The sequence below is a fragment of the Anguilla anguilla genome, chromosome 4 (assembly GCF_013347855.1).
Source record: "Anguilla anguilla isolate fAngAng1 chromosome 4, fAngAng1.pri, whole genome shotgun sequence".
Lineage (NCBI taxonomy): Eukaryota > Metazoa > Chordata > Actinopteri > Anguilliformes > Anguillidae > Anguilla > Anguilla anguilla.
In genome coordinates this window covers 12,669,268-12,681,269 of record NC_049204.1, presented here as the reverse complement: position 1 = coordinate 12,681,269, position 12,002 = coordinate 12,669,268, and the positions used below count along the sequence as shown (strand labels likewise).

General features: G+C 46.0%; 1 protein-coding gene and 1 long non-coding RNA gene across 2 annotated transcripts in view; one reads left to right on the top strand and one right to left on the bottom strand.

The window, feature by feature from the left end:
• lpp (LIM domain containing preferred translocation partner in lipoma) overlaps positions 1–12,002 on the bottom strand; it is a 244,668-nt gene that overhangs the window by 195,211 nt on the left and 37,455 nt on the right. The window lies entirely within an intron of this gene.
• LOC118226310 overlaps positions 8,484–12,002 on the top strand; it is a 29,466-nt gene continuing 25,947 nt past the window's right edge. The window contains exon 1 of the long non-coding RNA XR_004765017.1: positions 8,484–8,639. This is a non-coding gene — a long non-coding RNA (uncharacterized LOC118226310). The remainder of the gene's footprint in view (positions 8,640–12,002) is intronic.

Below are 12,002 nucleotides of genomic sequence, written 5' to 3'. Positions count from 1 at the left end.
TTTGGGTCTCAAAGCGCTTTCTGACTTCAGAGGTTGTCTGCAACCGATTACCTTGTGCTGCGAGCGGTTTGTGAACTACTTTGCACATTATGCATGAACAAAAAAAAAAAAGCGTAGAGCGCTGCTCAAAGATCAAGCACACAGATAAACAAAGTGATTGTGGTTTGCAGTTTCCAGGTCTGGATCCCCTGGCGTACAGGTTTGGGGGCACAGTGAAAGGTAATCTCATTTGTACTGTGCAACAGCTTATTTGCAGTTTGCTTACTGGCAATTTTTAATGGGCCTTCGGTAGCACGTCTTGCATTTCAATGCTCATTTCGAAACGTCAAACCCCTGAACCAATCTCAAAACAATTACCGTCGTCAGAGCAAAGCTCCTTCTCCAGGTAGCAATAAAACACCAGGTAATGGTTTTCAGTTGAAAGTGAATTAATCGGTCTGCGAGATAAGGACGCATCACGGAGAGACTGGCCGTCCCGAGACCGGCACGGCAGTCTGAAACAGCCCCCACGCGACATTCGCTCTGCTCTACATTAAAGGGCGTGGGCAGCGCACGTGGGAAAAGGTCACAAATGAGGGAAAAAAATAAAATAAAAATACAAGCAAACAGGCAGCGAAATAAACGCCGCCTCGCAAGTCGCTGCGCTCGCCGAGGACGCCGCAGCGTTCTTTTTTTAGTCGACAAAACAAGGCCAACATTTCCAGTGTCGGATATCCTGTTACACATTGTATCGGCGCAGGTGACGCTTTATGTTCTCTGCACCACTTCCTCTGGAGCGTCTCTCGCGTTACAAACCCCCCCCCCCCCACCCCTTCCCCTGCCATTCAAAACTAGAGCAGCTGCGCGGCGGGCGGAGCACGCGACACCGCCGTCGCTTCTCGCGGCGCGCACGCGTTCGCCTCGTTCAGACTCCGACGCGCGTCCTGCGGGGTCGATCTTTCTCCTTTCCGAACGGCGCGACGCGGCGGCGACACGAGATTCAGTTAGCGGCGGTTGGAGCGTCTCTGCTCGGGAATGCGTGCGCGCTGCCAGCGGACGGGTCCTCATGCATCTTTAAAAAGCCGAAGTGCCGAGGTTTTTTTTTTTTTTGTTTTTTTTTTCCAGGGAGAAACATTCTGGGAAGATATTGCTGCCTGCATATGTGTTATCTCCCGCTGAATAGCATGCCAATTCCACCACGGCCACCTGATCAGAAGTGCTCACATGTTCATTCCTCTAAATTATAAATTAATTCTGAATTATTCACCCTAAGCTCAATTATAGTAATGCATGTTATTATTAGAGAGGAACATCAAAATGGATAGTGAAAACCGTAAAAGCCCATACAGCGTCATACATGGTGCAGTTACTGCACTGCGTGGGTCCTGCCAGTGGATGTGTTCAAGAGAAGTAACTGAACTATACAAATAACATCCATTACATGCTATTAAGAGTCACATCATGTGCCAGAAATTAACACCATAAAAGAACAAAAACAAAAGGCAGAAGAAACACACCACAACAACCATGACTGCAGGCACCTAATCATACAACTTCAAATCTAGATCCAAAGCTCAGATTACACTAATGAATTCCAATTTAAACCCTTCAATATGCAAATATTCATTAACACAGAATCACACAGACAATCTCTGCCTTTAGCTATGGTGTATGAATTTGGGGGAAAATGTAGCGTTCACTAATAATGTGCTTTGGAGACTTGGAAAATATACACACTGTCTATCACTTAAGGGATTATGAATTTAGTTCTCGTTGCATTATGCAGTACATTTCTTGTGAACTTATTCTTTCACATATAATCAACTACACATTATGCAACAAACTCCAAAATTATATTTATAAATCTGAACTACAACAAAATCAAAGTGAAAAAAAATCAATATCCAGAAAATCAAGGTTTAATTACATTGAACCAAAAATTCCCCTGGGTGACACAAGATTTTGAAAATTGATCATTCAGATGGCATTTTTAGACTAGAAACAACGTATTTTATTCAACAGATCAACAATTAATTCCGCACAGTTTATTAAGGTGAATTAAAATACCGCAACGGAGCACGGGAGTGAAAATCAGTGTATAAAATGTAAAAAAATAAATACATTAAAAAGCGTAAAGACATTTATTTTTCAGTAACACTTCTACACACAGAGAAAAATGGTCCTTGAATATTTCCGACGGGCCAAAAGCGCTTTAGGTGACTACCAAGAACCAAAGAGCCACTGCCACAAACACAAAGGATTTTGGATTTATGAGAGGAAGGTACTTTACACCATGTAAAAGGTTCCTGAAAAATTGATACGTGGTAATAGACATAGAAATGAGCTAAGAAAACTAGGCCTATTCCATTAGTGCAGACAGGTATAAGGAGGACACAATATTCACCAATATTGGTGTCTTCTTACCACTGTACTCACATAGCTGTAGCCTTTTTCAATTGCAGTGGACAAAACGGTTTGCTGTCATTACACGGTACGCACAAAGCTTTAAGAATGCTGAATGAATGCTGAAAGTTCACAGAACACAGCAAATTTCCTAATAAGCGGTTTGATGATATTCGGGATTGAGGCCGGTCCCAAAAATGCATCGCCGCATGGCGCGCTTGGAACGTCTGCCCAGTGAGGGGGGCGGGGGGAAATATTTCAGCATTAATCATGTACAGAGTGAGTCTGGTGGGGCTGTTCCTCCGTGAGGTTTCAGGAGAGCTGGGCCCATGCCAGAGACTGGGAAATAAACAGAGCCTCGGTGGAATTTGGCGGGGGTGCGAGGGTATCCAGGTTTGTGATGCTTCTTAGTGAAATCAGACCCGCAGCTGTTCCCACAGGCCCCCTGCGTAAGCTCGCTTAGCTGCTTTTGGCAAAATGTGTCTGCTGGTGGCCACGTTCAGGATGCAAGGCGGAAATCAACTGACAGGCTTTAAAATGACAACGTTTGCCTTCAATGGGCTGTTTGAAAGTCGGGCATGTTCCCCAACATTTTGAGGAAGGCCCTTTCCTGTTTCAGCATGGCAATGGCCCAGACACACAGCGAGGTCCATATAGAAATGGCTTTGTCTAGAATGGTGTGGAAGAACTTAACTGGCCTGCACAGAGCCCTGACCTCAACCCCATCGGTTGGGATCAGTTGACAAACCACCTGCGAGCCAGGCCTAATCGCCCACTCAGTGCCCAGCCTCACCAATGCTCTTCTGACTGAATGGAAACAAATCCCAGCAGCAATTGTCCAACATCTAGTATTAAGCCTTCCTTAAGCCGTATATATATAATTATTGGCACCAGTGACTGTGATAAAGATGACCAAAAAAGTCTGTATAAAATAAACACCACAGGTAATGAGCTATATTATATGCTCAAATATACAGGAAATGGGAAAATAATTTTTTCACCAATACAATACTTAGTGAAAAAGTTTGGTTTTTAATAAGCAATACCTTTCCTTCCCAGAAAGTTTTTGATAAAATTATTGGAACCCTCATTTTAAATTATTTGTGAACCTTACTGAGTAGTCTTCGGCAGTGTTTTATGAGATTAGTGATTTTTTTTTTCTTTTCGGGGGGTATAAGACCATTCCTCCATACAGAATCTGGAGGAATGAGGAAGTTGCCCCCCAATGCCAAAAAAAAAGGAGATTCTAATGTTCACTTATGAACACTTAAAAGTTCATTTTAGCCACTAACTTCAGTTATTCTTTCAGAGGCATGCAGGAAACGTTGTACCTTTTCTCCTGAGCTGATAATGTGGGGAGAAGAGGATCACAGGGAAGAAAGTGAGTCAAAACCCATCAAAAGGAGCTTGGAAGGTGACCAGGAAGAATCACTTTTATACGTTTTTCAACTCCAGTATCTGTCGTTGTGGTCAGTTTAAACAGAAGCCAGCTGCTGTGTCGACACAGCAAACACTGGAGTGAGATACAATCAGACAGCCGAGCTGCGCAGAAGAGGAGCTCAAGGCTCCCACACGGCTACACCCATCACTGACCGTTATACCCGCATCCTCAACAAAACGACTAGAGTACGCCCAGCTCTAATCTCACACAGGCTTCTTTTTGTGTGCGAGCATTCCCCGTTGCTGAAATGTGATGCCTGCATCAGTTCCAGCATGCGTATCTTGGAGAGTCGAACTGAACGGAGTGGATCCAAGGTCAAATTAGAGTGTGCATCCGTCATCTTGGAAGTCCATCGCAGGGCTGTTTCTTTCCCCACTGCTTCCCCCCACGTTCTGGGAGTTGTACCATGGTAACTGATGTTCGCAACCATTGTGTTTGTTTGGTGTTACCTCCTTTTTTTCCCCCGTTTGTGTCAACAGCGGAATCTAATTGACTCAGAATTGCAGTACCTCCCATTATTGTCCTATCATTCCTATGCCGACGACACGCAACTCTTTCTCTCCTTCTCCCCATCGGACACACAGGTCCCCGCCCGCATCTCCGCTTGCCTGAGGGACATACAGAGCTGGATGGACAATCACCACCTGAAGCTCAACCCGGGAAAGACGGAGCTAATCTTTATTCCTGCTCTATCCTCTCCCCTCCTCGACTTTTCCATTTCCTTAGGGGACACCGTAGTGACATCATCACCCTGCGCCAAGAATCTCGGAGTGATGATGGACAACAGGCTGTCCCTCTCCAACAACATTGCAGCAGTAACCCGGGCATGCAGATTTTTCCTATACAACATCCGCAGAATCCGCCCCTTTCTCACCACCTACTCAACCCAGCTCCTGGTCCAAGCAATGGTTCTATCCCGCCTGGACTACTGCAACTCTCTTCTGGCTGGACTACCGGCATCTGCCACCAGACCCCTTCAGCTCATTCAGAATGCTGCGGCTCGTCTGGTCTTCAACCTCCCCAGACACTCCCACGTAACTCCCCTGCTCACTACCCTCCACTGGCTGCCTGTTATAGCTCGCATCAAATTCAAAACATTGGTTCTAGCATACCAGGCAGTCAAGGGATCAGCCCCAGCATACCTTCAAAAGATATTCAAACCCTACATGCCAGCCAGATCCCTCCGTTCTGCTACCTCAGGACGCCTAGCACCTCCCCCTCTTTGCACCTGCACTTCCAGAACACGTCTCCTCTCTGTTCTGGCCCCACGATGGTGGAATGACCTCCCTGTGGAGGTCAGAACAGCTGAGACTGTGACCCATTTCAAACGACGACTGAAGACCCACCTCTTCAGGCTGCACCTCTCCCCATCCCTTCCCCCCCTGTAAATGACTAAACTTAGGGTTGTAACTAGGCAGCTGTTTAATAGGTGACTTAGTTGATGCGCCAGTCTTAACGACTACTTGTATTTTTATTTTTCCATAGATTGCGTTGTTGCCGTTCTCGTTGTTAGTGTTAATCAGTTTAACCACCAGGGTCCAGGTTGAACTATGCGGTTGTTCCCTGTACTTGGACCGGTACTTCTCTCTAGGGGTTTCGTCATACTTGTTCCTGGTTATGGTTATACACTTTGTTGTACGTCGCTCTGGATAAGAGCGTCTGCCAAATGCCTGTAATGTAATGTAATGTAATATATTCATCCTTCCAGGGGAAAAAAGTGTCCAAACGTGTCACTCGCAGGAAATCTACATCCAAGCAACACCTGCAGTCCACATTCTGGCCCCTGCACTGCATACTTTTTAATATTCAAAACAATATTCTTCAATATTCAAAATCAATGCATGCATAAGGATAAGCAGAGGCGCAGCTCTTTTTGAGTATAATTACAAAATATAGCCTATTTTGGTCAAGGAGACAAAGACATTTTCAGGTGGCTGCTTTAACATAAACTGTCATTACCACATTAAGGTATATGTGATAAGCATGTTCTTAACTGAACATTCTAATGCTGCAATCATGATTGGTAATTGGAAGCAATGGAGTTCCAGAACACCAACTTATAATTTTGAATAAACATTCCAAATACGGACTGTTCAAAGGGCTGAGGCAGCACATTAATTGAGCATTTCAGCCTGATGCCTAAATGTTTTACACCCATATGCTTTCCTTTACAGTTAATGAAATGACAATCACAGAACCACAATGAGTTTATACTGCTGTGCAGTCACAACCAGAATTGCTTTGAATAGCAGTACATATTTAGTAGTTTCAAAAATCAGGTGTGACCAGAGATGTCTGGACTATGGCACGGGGGCCAAAACTGGCTTACAAAGGCCTTTGATTAGGTCTGTGAAAGGGGTGGAAATTAAATTAAAAATCAACCTATTAGGCTGCTCCAAATCATGGATTTTTAATAAAGAAGTGTAGTCTTGTTACCCCAACTTAATATAACAGGAATACAGTACTGCCTGAATACGCATTAGTCACATTATACGGCATATTAAATTTGGCAAAGCAAAAACAAGGCTGTGAGGGACTGAAGTAAGGCCGTTAAATATGTCATATTGCTATGTGCCTGGCCGTAGGTCACTCAGCCGAAGAAACATATCTTTCCAGAAGTTGGTAGATAAACAACTCCAAAAACATGGACAGTGAAAATCAGACAGGATTTCCAGGGAGGAACATTCACATGTGTAATGTTTATGATTGGAAAAGGTAGTTAGTTGTTAGCTAGCTATTACAAATGTAATAATTGCTAGCATGCTAACTCAGCCAACGCTAGTTTGCAAAAATAACGTTAGTGGACGTAAGTTACTGTTAAGACATTCAAAAGTAATCACCTTTGTTTTCATTTAACATTACAATGTAATATTGTATAATCGGGTTGATTAAAGCATATATAGCTTTGTATTGTACATATAAACATAGTGACTGTGCATGTTGCAGGCCATGTTGTAATGCTGCACAACCTTGCTAAATTTTATACACACTTTTGAACTTGTGAATTTTTACATTATTTTGTCTGCAGGAAACTGCTGAATTCTGGTTTGGCCAATGAAGGATGTAAACCTGCATGCCAGCTTTAGGCTAAGTACATAGAAAATGGGGAAATTATGGGTCAAGTTAAATTTTTTACACAATTTATATTGTGTGTGTGTGTGTGTGTGTGTTTGTAAATAATTTTGGTGAATTATATTCATATTGCAGTACAGGATCAATTATGATTATCATCTTTTATGTCATATTCTGCCATTTTTCTACGGAAAACATTTCTATGAATCGACACTGATGCAAAAGATTAGGCATGCCTGACCTTTAGAAAAGAAATATAGCCACCTCTCAGTTTCTGTGCACTCGAAGCTGATATGATTCACGGTTAGTTCACCACAGCCTAGTTTACAGATCAAGATGATAGCAGGTCAAATTCTACATTTGCCTTATACTGTGCATTATCACAAACTGACAAGTTGTAATTTCACAATGTCTCAGAAAGGTCATCATTCAGACACTGAAACGGCATCACTTCAGGACGGCAGTCAGGAAGGCCTGGGCGAAACATCAGGTTGAAAAGAGATGGTTCCCTTTTGCTGAGATGAGAAAGCCGTCATGCATTTGACACAGATCAGATTGCTGGTGTAAATACAGCACATTCTGCCCCTAAACTCTGCCCAGGTCAGCGTTTACCCTTTTCACAGATGGTTGTGCAGAAGTTTCCAAAATCCATATGCATGGTAGCCAAACTGTTGACAGCAGTGCGAGCGTGTGGTTGGTGCTCCATGTGCAAGAATTACACCTGATGACAAAGACTTCAGTGCATGGGATTATTTGAATTCCTACGACAGCTCTGTACTTGCTAGTAGGACCTGGAACTCTCTGGTGTGTAAACCTATTCAGGCTGATGGCCTGACCACATGAACCACACATCAATACATGAATGGCCCTCAGCCTTCCATTTAAACACGCAAATCTTTCTGCTTCGTTAATTCTCTCCAGGGTTTAGTGTCAGCCGGTATGTGCAGTATTATCCTATGCAAGAACAGAAAAAAAAAAATAATTCAGATGTTTTTGGCATGAACCAAGATAAAAAGGAATGTGGTGGCCATTTTGTGACGGTACAGTTGCACAGAAGGGGGTGAGGAGGCAGAGTGCACCCCTCTTAAGTGAAGCAATGGTGGGTGGCCCATCTGCAAGCATCCAGGACCAGGACATGTAGCAGCAGAGCCCCCACACCTCGTGAGCTTTTAAGGTCCTCCAGGGAAGACATTGCCACCCTCACCCCAGTTTGTCCCTCTGGCATCTTCGCAACCTCATGAAAGGGGCACCGTCCCTCCCGCCTATATAAGTTCTACAACAGTCTTTGCAAAGAGGTTTCCTCAGACTCTGTTGCAAGTATCAATGGCAACATCCTGGGTTACAAAATCGTAACGGTTGCAAAACGTTGCAGATTGTGTACTGGCCGTCTGACGATACTACAATAACTGTCGTAGAAAAGAAAACCGCAGGCCAATAAACAGCACGTTGGGCGCTGCGCACAGCTCCCGGGGTGGGGGAGGGGGGAGGGGCAGGCTAAACTTTCCGTCTGGCGGCCGAGTGGCGGAGTTGGCAAATAGCCCCGGGCTGCGCTCGCCCTCTGCGGCGAAGACCTCGCAGCGGACCGTGGCGTTGACTCTGCCCCCGTGGCAAAGGCCCGCACCCCGCCGCGGCTGCTCCCCGCTGCCGCTCGCTGGCCTGTTACCTGCTCATCTCCTCCGTGCGTGCGGCGCACCTGTCGCCACTAGCCGGGTTCCAGAGGGCAGGAGCGGTTTTGTAACCAGAGGTAAGGCCGAAAGTAGCGGTATCCAAGGGTGCAACAAATTGTGTGCGGCAAAGGGCAGGTTTTTTTTTTTTTCCCCCAGCATAAGGTTACAGTGAGTTCAGTTTGCGGGACAGAGGAAAGTACGCAGAGTTTCCACCATTTCATTACATCTGAATGAGCGACCATTATAAATGGAGATTTCCATGCAGGTGTGGTAAGGAACAGATGGCACGTCTGAATCCAGTGTGCACAGCATTATGTACAGTAATCAGGTTCTCCCTGTTATTCATACACACCGCCTACATCCGTGAGAGACGAAGAGATAAACAGATACCTCGCGCTCAAAAGGCACACCACCTCGGGATGAGGAAACATTAAGGCCTGTCGAATTAAATATAGACGAGACTGATTCAATACACTGTACCGCAGCTGCCAACACCATCATCTCCTGTCTCCTGAGTACACCTAGTAGCCCAGCAGCAGCTGTAGGTGATGCGCAGTACGCGCGTACACCAACTGTTTTGTTTTCCTCTCTGGAGACGTCCCTCCATGCCAACGGTGAGATTATACACGCAGGGCATGACCCTGCACATGTTCCAACTCGGGAATGAGACCAAAAAAGGCGCTCATGCGTTCTGCAGACCTTCTCCTGAGAGACGTGCCCAGCACGCACTGGATATCGCACCGCCGGAATCCACACCTGGGTGCCAGCGAGACCTGAACACGCTCTAAAAAAAAAGTGCATCGTGCACCGGACAGAAAGAGCAAATCGGCTCTGTGTGTGAGGTGAGCTAGCAATTACCTGCGGGCTTCGGATTCGGGGGCTGAAGCGAGATAAAGCTCTGATTCGATCTGACCAGTGTTTAGCATAGCAACGATCAACAGGAAATAAGCTGATACGTGCGGGACACAGCTGTGTTATATCATGCCTCAGGCATACACTGTTACTCACACTTTGGGGAAGGAGGTGACATAACGCAGCACGCTTCAAAGGACCAGCATAGTAGTTTCATCAATTTGTTTGCGAACTGTAATGCATAATTTGTATTGTCTATACGTAGTACGTGCACTTTCTTTATTCCAACCCGTTTGTATACGTCCATTTCACATACTGCATTTCGTTTCAAAATTTCCACATGCTTCTGGAAAATTCCTACTGCATTCAGGAGGGAATAGACAAACACCACCAGGAGACGAAGGACTTCAAAGACTGAGTGGTAGGGAACACACCGTTCCCTGGCGCTCCCCAGTGAATGCCTACTGAGGAGCGGAAGCAGGGGCGAGTTACGCGGGGACGGGGCCGGCAGCGGAGAGAGCCTGTCCTCGGCTGATCCCCGATCGGTCCGCGCTCCGCGCTCGCGCCATTCCGCCACTGTTAGAGGATCACCCGCCGGCCCGAAAGCCGCTCTCTCGGCCAGCAGAGACCGGACCCGCCGCTCCGCGCTTTCGCGTTCCGTCCAGGCGAACGCCCTCGACCTCCGAAAGGGAAAACCGGACAGCCGAATGTAGGACTCGCAACAAATGCAGGACCCGTATGCGGTGGCAGCCATGTCCTTTCACTCTTTAACAGAAATGGAGAAAAAGCTCCTTGCACGATGTCATCAAGTCATATTTACAAGAAACGGTCGCAAACATGAGATTTGACCATCCATCAAAACATTAGTTGACATTAAGTCAACATAACTAAAATGCTAATCTGCTTTCAACTACTATAAGAGGAATGTTTTAAATGAAATATAAGCTAAAGAGAAACCAAGATATGGCCCCAGAGAAGTTGTTACAAAGTGGTATGAAGCACGAAACCAAGAAACCTACATTCATGCACACGTGATTTGTGGCAGCGGGTCTACTAAAGCTGGGGGCCGTTCTGACTTGCCATTTTGGCTGGGAACTTTTTAACAGCCTTGGCCTGACTGATAAGCTTCAGTGTGTTTCTTTGACTCACCCGTCCGAATGCATTCTGTCAGACCAAATACCGCGCAGACGCAACAGTTTATGCTTAGTTTATTCTTTGTATAGAACCACATGCCTAAAAAATCAGCATGACCACTCTTCCCAAATTTAATAAAAGCATGTAATTTATTTTGTGTGGCAGAACTAGTCCAGAAACTCTGGGCATCGTGTGCAAGTGCAAAGGCAGGGAAAGATTTTTTTTTTTTTAAATCACGTAAGATTATACGCGACAAGGTACCAGAAATTGTCCAGGCCTAATTGTGAGGCAAAGAGAACAAGGAAGTAAATTAACAGCACACTAACTGTATTTTCTGGAATTATTGTGTAATGTGATTTCAGACAAGCACATCTGAATCCTGCCCTACTTGCAGTGCCAGGTTGAAGAGACAGCTGGTGTGATGCAATAGCTATCTGCCCTTAGACAAGTTATAAAGAGCAATATCCACTTCCCGGGATTGAGATCAACTTGGGTAGATTAATGTTTCAGGATGCTGAAATGTTTGTTGTATAAAAGCTCTGTTTACAAAACAATGAGTCACCACCAGAGCATGGCGGTCTAATCTGGCAGATGGCCCGAAGTCCAAGAACCGCTCCATATTAAAAGGGAATACCAGTCCAGGGTTTATAGAGTTTATGCGAATCAATGGGATTTTGCATTCCTTCTCATTGGGGTGGACAGTATTATGGGGGGCGGGGGGGGGGGGCAAGAAGGATTACTGTGAAGGCAGATTAATGGTTTGTGGAGCTGGGTATGCCCCGCGCTTCGGCATTGGCGGAGAGGAAACGGGAGACGCCACGGTCATTGGGCGGCGCGGCGCAGAGGCCCGCCCCCCTGAGGGAAGCATCGAAGCCCCGTGGGCCGTTTCTCGAAGTCCTGAATGCGGAGCGCGCTCGGTTCGGCCCGACCGGCGGCGTCCCCGGAACCGGTTCAGACCAAGACCAAGACCAAGACGTCAGGAGCCTCCTGAGGCTCAGGGGCGGAGGGCAGTGGACCCACCCGGAGCCCGCTCATCCGTCGAGCCTCCTCAGATCCGCCGAACCAAGGGACACCTTGACCTTCGGCTGAACATTTGACACCACGCCACTGCTGTCAACGAGCAGCCACCACTGGCGAAGGAAGCCTGGATTCAAACCTGTAGCCACCCCACCCCACCCCTTGTTTGCCCGCCTGGCCACCCTTCCTCCAGAATTCTTCCTGTGGGATTCCAGATAGTCAGCAGCACAGGACCGATGACTCAGGCGGCCCAGCAGGGACATGGTCAGAAATGTTTTTTTTTTTTTTTGTTTGTTTTCAATAAGCAAACTGCATTTGAATTTCACTGAAAATTATGTCATTTCAGAGCGAAAAATAGATTAGTTGATACAAAGAGAAAGTTAAACCATCAAATTATCCCCTGCAATGGGGGGGAAAAACTTGGCTGACACTAACTT